An 11204-nucleotide genomic window follows, 5' to 3' on the forward strand; every position below is an offset into this window, starting at 1 on the left:
GATTTTTAAAAAATGCATAAAATTAACACTGAAAAACTTTTGCAATACCTGAACTTTGTAAACCTTTTGCGGCCTGGGCAGGCCGGGTTGTCCTTTAATATACCTGCTGGGATTGACAAGGCATCTGACTCTCACCTGAAACTCAGCTCTCCTGACAAGTGCTTTGGTCTGCCCGCCAGATACCAGTTATCATTTAACTCTTGGGAGAAATAATGAGCATCACATACCATATGCATAAATGGGACGCAGGTGGCGCTGTGGGTTAAATCACAGAGCCTAGGACTTGCCGATCAGAAGGTCGTCGGTTCGAATCCCCACAATGAGGTGAGCTCCCGTTGCTCACTCCCTGCTCCTGCCAACCTAGCAGTTCGAAAGCGTGTCAAAGTGCAAGTAGATAAATAGGTACCACTCCGGCGGGAAGATAAACGGCGTTTCCGTGTGCTGCTCTGGTTCGCCAGAAGTGGCTTAGTCATGCTGGCCACATGACCCGGAAGCTGTACGCTGACTCCCTCGGAGCGAGATGAGCGCCGCAACCCCAGAGTCGTCCGCGACTGGACCTAATGGTACCTAATGGTACCTTTACCTTTACCATATGCATGGAAGTTGCTGAACCAATTAACCAACTAGAAGGATTACTGTTAATAGCACCAGTTTTCCTATAACTTGATATTGCTGGATATTTTTGATGAACTGCAAAAGCATTTTTAGTTTGCTTTCTGTTGCCACCCTGGAACTTTTCTTTATTAGTGCCACTTTTTTTGTACAATTCCTTGCAAATGAAGGAAAACAACCTTTCTGCTTGTACATGTTGATAATACAATTTTGGTTACTGAGGACAAACAAGATTGTACAAAAACAAGGTTGGGTGCAGGCCTGGCCAGGACATAGGCGTCCTGACTGTGACAAAGGTGACCTGTGTGCTTGCCACTGCCCATCACAATGTGCATTATTTTCATAGGAACACAGGAAGCTGCCTTATACAGAGCCAGACCATTGGTCCATAAAGGTCAGTATTGTCTACACCAGCAGTGGGGAACTGATAGCCTTTAAAAAGGCCATAGGGTACTTATGAAAATCAGCTGAAGGGTGCAAGAGAACACCCACTTCCCATATTTAGGGAATACTGTTGCCTTGCATTCCAATGATTTCACATAACCATCAGATAATGCATTTCACAGATGCATTTATCATTTCATAAAATCTACCCCCTATCCAACAATGGCCATTCCCATCAGCAATAAATCCGTCTTTTGCTGGCTGGTATCCAGAGCCTCGCTCCTTCCTTGCTGAAATCTGCTCCAGGACATATTGCTGTGTTAGCACAGATACAGATAATATATAAAGGAAGCCAAGGTTAAGCAGCAATACAGGAGGCTTAAGGGAGATCAAGGAAGCAGGGAATGAAGAAGTAAAATGCTGGCTATATACTACCTCCTTCATTCATGTCTGGGAGGAAATATTGGGACTCCCCCAAAGCGCAAGAATATCATCAGAGATGGGAAAGAAACTTAAATCAGTTCAAATGTAAAGCTGAACCTACCAAATTTGTGTTAGCAGACCTTGCAACTTAGGTGAATTGGATTGGAATACAGTGGTACCTCGGTTTTCGAATGTAATCCATTCCAGAAGACCGTTCAAGTTCTGAAATGTTTGAAAACTGAAAACTCAGTTCAGAAGCCTCAAAACCGAAAACTCAATATGGAAGCTGCATTTCTGGTTCAACTTCCAAGGCGCATTCGAAAACTGAAGCATTTCCTTCCGGGTTTATGGCATTTGAAAACCGAAATGTTCGTCAATGGAGACGTTCAAAAACTGAGGTACTAGTGTAATCACTTACAGTTTCTGGAGTTCAAAGGCTTTATTCATGGAGGAGCAGATTTATCATATCAGGAACAATTTACAGGATGAATAGATATAGATGAAAGAAATAACAGACATCTTCTCTCAGCATATTAGGGGAGAATAACACAAAATAGCTCAGCTTTTAGGGGTTGAGTTAAGGCTACAAACAGGGGGTGACTAGCTCACTAGACAAACAGTGCCCACTTGTGGTTTAAAGTAACACATGCATTAACTAGAAGCTCAAGGGAAGAAAATGTATTTACTTTTCACCAGTGCCATTTTTCTAGAAAAAGAGGTGCCAGAACTCACCATGAACACCTCCCTCGTTCTCTTAGAATGGCAATGGCACCCAACTGAGAGGTGCTGGAGAGTTCTTGCTGGAAAAAAAGTCCTGCTTTTCACCAAGATTTCACACTTTCCAAAACAATATGCAAACTGAAACACATCTGCCTTTCAAAATTCACACTTCCAATTTTTTTCTTTAAAAAAAATTTGGGCTATTCCCCAGCCAAGTAATCTACACAAAAATGCATGTACTGGGGTACAGGATGCATAAAAAACCATATCGTTATGAAAAGAACACGCAAAAATGCATTATATTTGGGGAAGTTATTTTGCAAATATGTTTCTATTATGTGCTCTTTTTTTAGGGGGTAGAAGGTAGCAGTACTTATAACTTCATAAAAGTGTCATGGTTGCCAGTACAAAATGCCACGGGGAGCAAAAATAAGGGGGGGGTGATGCCATTCCTTACCAGTGGGTACCATCACAAAAAACACTATTTAAATCAGTCTTTTATTCAGAACAATGAAAACTGGAATCTTGTTTATTTTTAGGGGGAGCATCGTAGCTCCAGAGCCAGAGCGTCTTCTTTGCATGCAGGAGGTCCCAGGTCCAATCCCCAATGAGATCTCCAGGTAGGCTGGAAGAGAACCCTGCCTGAAATCCCAATGAGCCACTGCTAGTCAGAGTCCATACATACATGCATAATGTACATTTGTATGTCACCTTTCCACAGTTCAAACCATGCACAAGGCAGATTACAACAAGAAAAAATATCCATAACTGCAACATTACAAAAGTACTCCTAAACAATAAAAAAATCAAAAAATGTACAACCAAACCGAACAATTTCCACATAAAAATCACAAGATTTAAAAGTAAAGATACAAAAAGCCAACAGCAACAACACCCCAGCCCAAGAGTCTGTTCAGCAGCGTCAACTTTTGTAGCCGGAGTCAGTCAGGGTAGGAAAAGGCCTGCAAGGCAGGGAGCAGGTCTTCCAGGGCTCACAGCCAAGAGTAGTGTAAATACTAAAATAGATGGACAAATGGGTCTGACTCACTATAGAACAGCATCCTATGATCCTCTTGTCCTAAGCGCTGGCTGGCCCACCAAGGACTGCTCAGTTCACCTTTCTCCAAGTCTCCAAATTTCCTCAAGCTATGATGCTTTGGATCATAGCTGTTGGGGCGAGTGAGATTTGCTGCATGCAGAGTGAATCACAGAGCAGCGAGGTGACGGTGCCCACAATTAGTATTTCCCTGACACTAGCTAAATGGCTCTGAGCTTGTCCCCACGGCGGTCTCTGTGCCCCATTATAATGCCACTCAGCTGACAGTCGCCTTAGGATAAGAAGAGAATAGATTGGGGTTGGTTTTCTATTCCCCTTTCTCTGCCTGCAATTTCAAATGAGCCCTAATGCTTCCTTACTTACGCATTCTCTCCAGATGATGCTGCAAAGCTGTGCATCCAAGTCCTTCCCCTCCACCTGCATTTCAGCACAAAAGGCTGGGAGGGGAGAGCAACAGCAGTGAGGCCACACCTGGTGCCTAATGAGGGAAACAAAACAAAAAAACCATCACCAAAAAAAGAAGGGAAATAGATTTGCATAAAATGCTGATTTAATAATCAGTCCAGATTTATTAAGGCACAATCCAAGGTCCTGATCCACCATGCTGTGTGTGTGCTGGGAGGTTGGATGAGTCAGAGGATGGTCAGTCTAGAACAGCACCACTGGGCTGTTCCAAAAGCTATTGGAGTTCAATTCCCATCAACCTCAGCCAGCCCGGCCAAAAGTCAGGGATGGGAGTTGGAATCCAACAGCATCTGGGGGGCAGTGGGTGCTCTGCCTCCACAGCTGGAAGCAGTAATGGAGCCAGTGTGGCGTAGTGGTTAAGAGCGGTAGTCTCGTAATCTGGGGAACCGGGTTCGCTTCCCCACTCCTCCACATGCAGCTGCTGGGTGACCTTCTCTGAAGTCTCTCAGCCCCACTCAGATCACAGAGTGTTTGTTGTGGGGGAGGAAGGGAAAGGAGAATGTAAGCTGCTTTGAGACTCCTTCGGGTAGTGATAAAGCGGGATATCAAATCCAAGCTCTTCTTCTTCTTCTGAATACCGGTTGCTGGAACCCGCAGGAGGGGAGAGTGGTCCTGTGCTCAGTTCCTGCTTGAGGATTTCCCATAGCATGGATCAGTGGCGTAGCATGGGTTGCCAGTGCCAAGGGCCACGTGGAGGGAGTGCGCAGGAGGGAAATGGATGGAGTATGCATGCACATTCAACTGCCTAACAGTGTCCACATCAGCCAGGAGATCGCAGTGGCCGAGTTAAGAAAAGAAGAGTCATTCCATTGTCTGGAGAGATCACTTCCTGGTTCGCATGGAGAAGATGTATTCAACAGAGCCTAGCGACGGAAGTGTGCTGCTGTATTGGGGCAGCACCGGGTGTTGAAATTTTGCTCCCCTAGCAATTTTGCACTGACCCTGTGCCCCCTTCCACGCTTCGCCACTGGCATGGATTTCTTTTCCAACTCTCTCGATGCTGGATAGGAGCAGATTCTCTCACAAGGAACTATCCTTTGAGCATCTGCTGCTCAGCACAAAATAGGACAGTGCTTGGGGGACAGAAGAGGGGTGGAATCTGCATCCTGGTATGCATTGGAAGAGCCCAGCTGGATCAGGCCAAAGGCCCCTCTAGTCCAGCATCCTGTTCTCACAGTGGCCAGCCAGAGACCTGTAGGAAACCAGCAAGTGGAACCTCTCCTCACTTGAGATCCCCAGCAACTGGTATTTCAAAGGCATACTGCCTCTGACAGAGGAGGTAGAACAGAGAGACCATGGCTAGTAGGTATTCATAGCCATATCCTCCATGAATCTATTTATTTCTCTGTTAAAGCCATCCAAACTGATGACCATCACCATGGCCACATTCCCACCATACATCTAAAGCACAATGGCCTCACCTTAAACAGCCATGGCTTCCCCTAAGGAATTTCAAGAACTGCCATTTGTTAAGGGTGCTGATAATTGATAGGAGGCTTCTTGTCTTTCCAGAGCTACAATTTTCAGAGTAGGTTAACATCACTCTATCTGGGGAGCTCTGGAAATTGTAAGTCTATGGGGGAGGAATAGGGGCCTCCCAGCAACTCTCAGTGCCCTTAACAAACTACAGCTCCCAGAATTCTTTGGGGGCAGCCATGACTGTTTAAAGTGGCACCATAAGCTCTCTATGTGACCTACCTCTTGTGAACATTAAATCCATAGTTGAACTTTGCATATGTAAAGAAGTCCTTCCTTTTCATCTGCCATGAACCTTCCGACACTGGATGCCCCTGAGTTCTAGCAGTAGTACTTTCTAGTATTATGATTGTCGTGTTCAGTCTTGTTCAGGAGAGGACAAATAATCAGAGGTGGGGGGAATTCCTGTCGGATATTTTAGCATGACTTTGAAAGTGTGACTAGAGAAAAGAAAGGCAAAAAAGATCAGCGTTCAGCATTCAGCTGCAGCCGAGTGAGACATACCAGCATTTGCAGTACGTCAGCTGGAAAGGGAGTCAATTAGAGTGAAAGCACGAATCAGAAAACACACAAACAATGCATATTTCATGACCCTGCTGGAGTCCTCATTTACATCGCAGCGTGCTGCTGCCGTGTGATGCATTAAATATGGTGCAATTCCTGCCTCGCAGCCTGGAAGCTGTAAGGAGCCGGTACCTTCGCATGAGAGGCTGTTGACATCAGGCATCTTTTGGCATCAGCCAGACATTTCTACAAGAAGAAAGGAAGCTGTGTCAACCATTGGTTCACCTGAGACCTTTTGCATGTAGAGCAGGGGCGACTAGTCGATGTAGATGGCAGTAACTGAGCTAGGTGAGCCAATGGTCTGACTCTGTATAAAGCAGCTTCCTAGGTTCCTACTGATGAAAAATAAATTGGGACCTTATGCTTGCAGTGTGAAGAGTCATGTGCCACATTCACCCCAAAGAGTTCTGGAATTAGTAAAGGGTGCTGGGAGTTGTTAGGAGACCCCTTATTCCCTACACAGAGCTACAATTTCCAGAGTGCTTTAACAATCAATCTCTCTTCACAGGGAACTCTGGGAATTAGAGCTTTAGCACCCTGAAGATACTACAGCTCCCAGAATTCTTTGGGAGAAGCCATTTGGTATCATAGTGCTTTAGATGTAAGGCACGAATGTGGCCATGGAGTCTGATGTCGTTGCATGAATTAGGTAAGACAATAAACATAACATAAATTTAAAACTCATGACTTCTGCTGGGGGAGGATGCGGCGGAGTAAAGGAGAGGGAAAGAGGGGGAAAGCTGTGAAAAGACTTGGCGTCATAGCTCTGTATTCCAGATGGTCACATTGCCAATGATCAGCATGTGTTAATTTGGATCTTAAAGGTGTGCAGATTTGAATCAACCAATTACACCGACTTCTTCCATCTTTCCCCCAATAGTCAGGGGCAGCCCAATACATTTTGCCACTGTAGGCAAAATGGCCAATGCCACCCTTCACCCCCACAATGATGCCCCGCTCCCAGCTCAGGGTCCCCACCCCTTTCCTCCCCCACCATCATGGTGCCCATCACCTCAGCCAGCCCCATCACCTCAATTGTAACCTCACCTGCGGCTGCATCCATGCTGCTGCTGCGATGCAAAGGCAAGGGCAACAGGGATGTGTTGGCTGCTGGTGGGACTGGCAGCAGTGCTCTGGGGATGGGGAGAGGGTCAGATCTGCTGCCCGAAGCAAATGGCTTCACCTTGCCTAATGCACAGTCTGCCAACACTGGCCTAGAATTAATTTAATAAGTCATAGTTTGGGGAGCAATTAGTCTGATTGCCTTCCTCCCATTTCCTTTGCTTGTCGAGAGACCAGTCCAGAAAGTCTGTCATCATCAGCAGAATAGCTGCAGTGCAGATGTCTGCCATAGACTTTCTCCAAGGAAATGTACTTGCAGCAGCAGGAAAGGCACAAGAGAGAAGGGCGTCCAGGGGTGGGGAGGAGAACTCAGTGGAGCTACATCCTGAGCAGCAGCAGCAACACAACAACAACAGCACCCCCCTCCCTCCCCCCCAAGAGGGAGAAATAACAAAACAAAGAAAGACAGGAAGAAACAGGTTTGGGTTTAGGCTTTTGCCAATGATGGTGTTTGAAATACCTGGTGCATAGGTGGTAGATTTAAGAAGGCTCTGCTCTGTGCCCATGCCTGACACAGGGTCATAGTGCAGCTTTATGGTTCTTGCAGGTACAGGTGACGAAGGTCATAAGGGCAAATGGGCCTCAGTCTGCCCTGAGCCAGCCCCCACTTGCCTGCCTTCTTCCTTGCATATAGTCCAAGGCTTGTGGCGCTGGGACCGCATTTAAAGCACTGTGATACCACTTTAGACAGCCATGGCTTCTCCCAAAGAATTCTGGGAGCTGTAGTTTGCTAATGGTGCTGAGAGTTGTCTATCTGTTCCCCTCACTGAGCTACAGATCCCAGAATGGTTTGGCCATCATTGCTTCGTCACAGGGAACTCTGGGAATTGCTCTGTTAGGGGGGAACAGGAGTCTCCTAACAACTCTCAACTCCTTTGCCAAACTACGCTTCCCAGGGATCTTTGGGGAAAAGCCATGGCTGTTTAACATGGTATCACTGTGCTTTTAAATGTATGCTGTGAATGTGGCCTACAGCTTGCAGGAGTGAATTCCATTATTTAACTATGCACTTTGTAAAGAAATCCTTCCTTTTCATCTTTCCTGAACCTTCCAACATTCATCTTCACAAAAATGAATGCCTGTCCAAAGCAGGACTTGCCGTAATCGCAAATATCCCTTTGCATCATAGGTTAAATTGAAACTGGCAATGCAGAGGATCTTCCTCTGCAGTTCAAGCTTCACTCACAAAAGGGGTTGCTTGTGTGTGTTTTTAGTTTGGGTCCCCTGACATTACTTGTGACATCAGGTGATTGCCTTGTAGGAGGTCCTGCCCACCTGTCAAAATGGCCTGCCAAGATGAAGGAGCCACCTTGAATGGTTTGGCAAAAAGATGGTATATAAGTGTACTAATTGTATAATAAATGGTTTTGTTTGAAGTGGGGCATCTGCCATGAGTACTTTGAAATGGTACAGTTCACGCAATCACTACATCTCATCCTCATACAAATATGTAACCAGGCCATCTTAGGCACAGCAGAAGTTTGGGAACCACGCAATGGCATCCCAGGGTCCTGAAATCTGCTTGCAAGAGGTAATAAAGCCCGTCAGTCTTCCTATCTCGAAGCATCTATATTGCAGGCTTTCCTGCCACCTGGTGGGAAACAGATGGATACAACTGCAGGCATGAACAAAGGAGAAGATAAGCAGATACATTACATACCACAAAATATTGCAGTTTGTGGAGGACTCAATTTCAAGGTTCCAGCTGGTTTTTACTTTCCAGGACACTCTGTTGCCTCCTCCCTGACTCTATTAGTCAGCGACATCCCATTCCTTCTGAACATGCTCAGTCATTGTTAGACTATTTTAATAGTGGTCCCCCTACTTAGGTCCACTCGCAAAAGATTTCTTCTATTTATTTATTTTTGCAAACCTATAGGTTCCCACAAGCTTGCTGACGCCTCCCTCTCTTGTGAACTCATGGTGCCATATTTTACATACAATAAACTTGAAAGGGTGTCGTCACGCAGCAGTTGGATTGGCCACTGACAGGGGACACTGCAAACTATGGCATGATGACAGACTGGGCTCTCACATCGCAGCAGCTTTGGAGCGTGAGGAGGGGGAAACCAAAGACAGAGACAAGCAAGGGGCAGTTTTATGACCTCTCTTTGTAAGCAGCTTTTGATGTTGGTTTTTTGTTTGTTTTTTTACAGTCAAGTAGTGTATACAGTTTTAATGGCATGAATAAAATGAATAAGGGGGGTGGCTTTGGCAAGAGTGGTTGATGGGGACTGGTGAATGAAACAAGCAGAGGTGTGGTGTAGTGGTTAAGAGCGGTAGTCTCGTAATCTGGTGAACTGGGTTCGATTCCCCGCTCCTCCACATACAGCTGCTGGGTGACCTTGGGCCAGTCACACTTCTCTGAAGTCTCTCAGCCCCACTCACCTCACAGGGTGTTTGTTGTGGGGGGATAGGAAAGGAGAATGTTAGCCGCTTTGAGACTCCTTAAAGTGAGTGAAAGGCGGGATATAAAATTCAAACTCTCTACATAAGCATCCACAGAGAAAAGCCTTGGTCAAGCATGTGTGAACATATGGAGCTTCAACTAGGAAGGGTGCATGTTCACCAGGTCTGTCCTACTGTCCCTACACACTCCCACTTCAGACCTTTGCATGTTGAGTGTCTTACCACTGTTCCCAATTGTGGTGAGGCTTCAGCCAGATGGGATCAGAAGAACTTTAGACCTTTGCATGGAATATGTGAAGGTCTCAAGTGGAGCCAGTACATGTGGCAATAAAAAAGGTGAAAGGTAAAGGACCCCTGGATGGTTAAGTCCAGTCAAAGGCAACTATGGGGTTGAGGCACTCCTCTCGCTTTCAGGCCGAGGGAGCTGACGTTTGTCCACAGGCAGCTTTCCGGGTCATGTGGCCAGCAGGACTAAACCGCTTCTGGTGCAACAGAACACTGTGATGGAAACCAGAACACCCGGAAATGCCAATTACCTTCTTGCCACAGCAGGTACCTATTTATCTACTTGCACTGGTGTGCTTTCGAACTGCTAGGTTGGCAGGAGCTGGGACAGAGCAACAGGAGCTCACTCTGTTGCAGGGATTCAAACCACCGACCTTCTGATCAGCAAGCCCAAGAGGCTCAGTGGTTTAGACCACAATATTAGGGGTGTGGCAAACCTACCCAATTCATATTTTCCAAAGTGGTACGTGGACTGAAACACATATCATCAGGACCACAGAGAGTTGCCACCTCAAGCTCCTATACATGAAATAAGAAATTTTAAAGATGAAATAATGCTTGTGCATGCATAGTCAGTAGTCTAGAAAAATCAGGACAGATGGCAATTGTTGTCCAGCTAGATAAAGCTGGGCGACAAGAAGTCTAGAAGCTAGTACCTATTCCTTGATTCTGATTTAATGGTTATGTTACCTAGAAAGCTCTTAATAAGTACATCTAGAATAATATTGCTGGGTTTGTATCATTTATTTGGCTAGAAGTTTCTTCTGCAGCTACGGATTTATGCTGTTTTGATATGAATCTCTTTTTTGCATTTAATTATCTCTAATTAAAATGTCATGTTAGGCACTCCGGGAGGCAGCCCGCTGTGGAGTAAGATATAGATCCCCTAAATTAAATCACATAAACAAATAGAATTTAAGACACATAGAGCTGAAGACATCTTGATTACTATAAATTATGAAATGGATATTTTATTTGTTTGTTTGTCCACTTATGAATCACTTCCCATAAAAATATCTAGAAGTGATTTTGCTGTAAAAACATCAACAATAAATACAGTGAAAAACAAGTCCATATATTAAAAAGCCATTTTCAAATCCAGTACAGATACAGACTGATGTAAAGATCTCCATTTAGAAATCTTGATGAAAAGGGAGTTATTCGACAGGTGCTGAGAAGACAACAGAAATGGTGTCTGTCTGATGTGTAGATGAATTGATTTTTGCATCTGTTTTGCAACATGGAGAATGTAAAGTATATTCCATAAATCATCTGTGTGATTGCATGTTAGCTATGATTAGAAAAGTGTGAAAAGGTTAGTGTGTATGTATGCGAAGGCATGTGAGATATAAATTTAATAAATAAATCCAAGACATGAAAAGCGCAAAATGGGGGTGCTCAAACACCTATTTAAAGCACATGGCCTCAAAGAATCCTGGGAACTGTAGTTTATTAAGGGTGCTGGGAATTGTAGTTCTGCAAGGGGGTCAATCCTCCAGATTATTTTGTGCTGCTTTTTTAAGAAGTCTTTTGCATTGTGTGTATGTGTGCATTTTAATAGTGATTGCTTTTTCCTTCTGTGTAAACCTCCCTGTGTCACCTTCCGTGTCAAGAGCGGGGCAGGTACAGAAAGGTCAATATTAACAGATGAATCGAAACCTCTCCAGACAGTTGAAGGCAGACACAC

Source organism: Podarcis tiliguerta (genome assembly GCF_965153285.1).
Source record: "Podarcis tiliguerta genome assembly, chromosome: 14".
NCBI classification, from domain to species: Eukaryota; Metazoa; Chordata; class Lepidosauria; order Squamata; family Lacertidae; genus Podarcis; species Podarcis tiliguerta.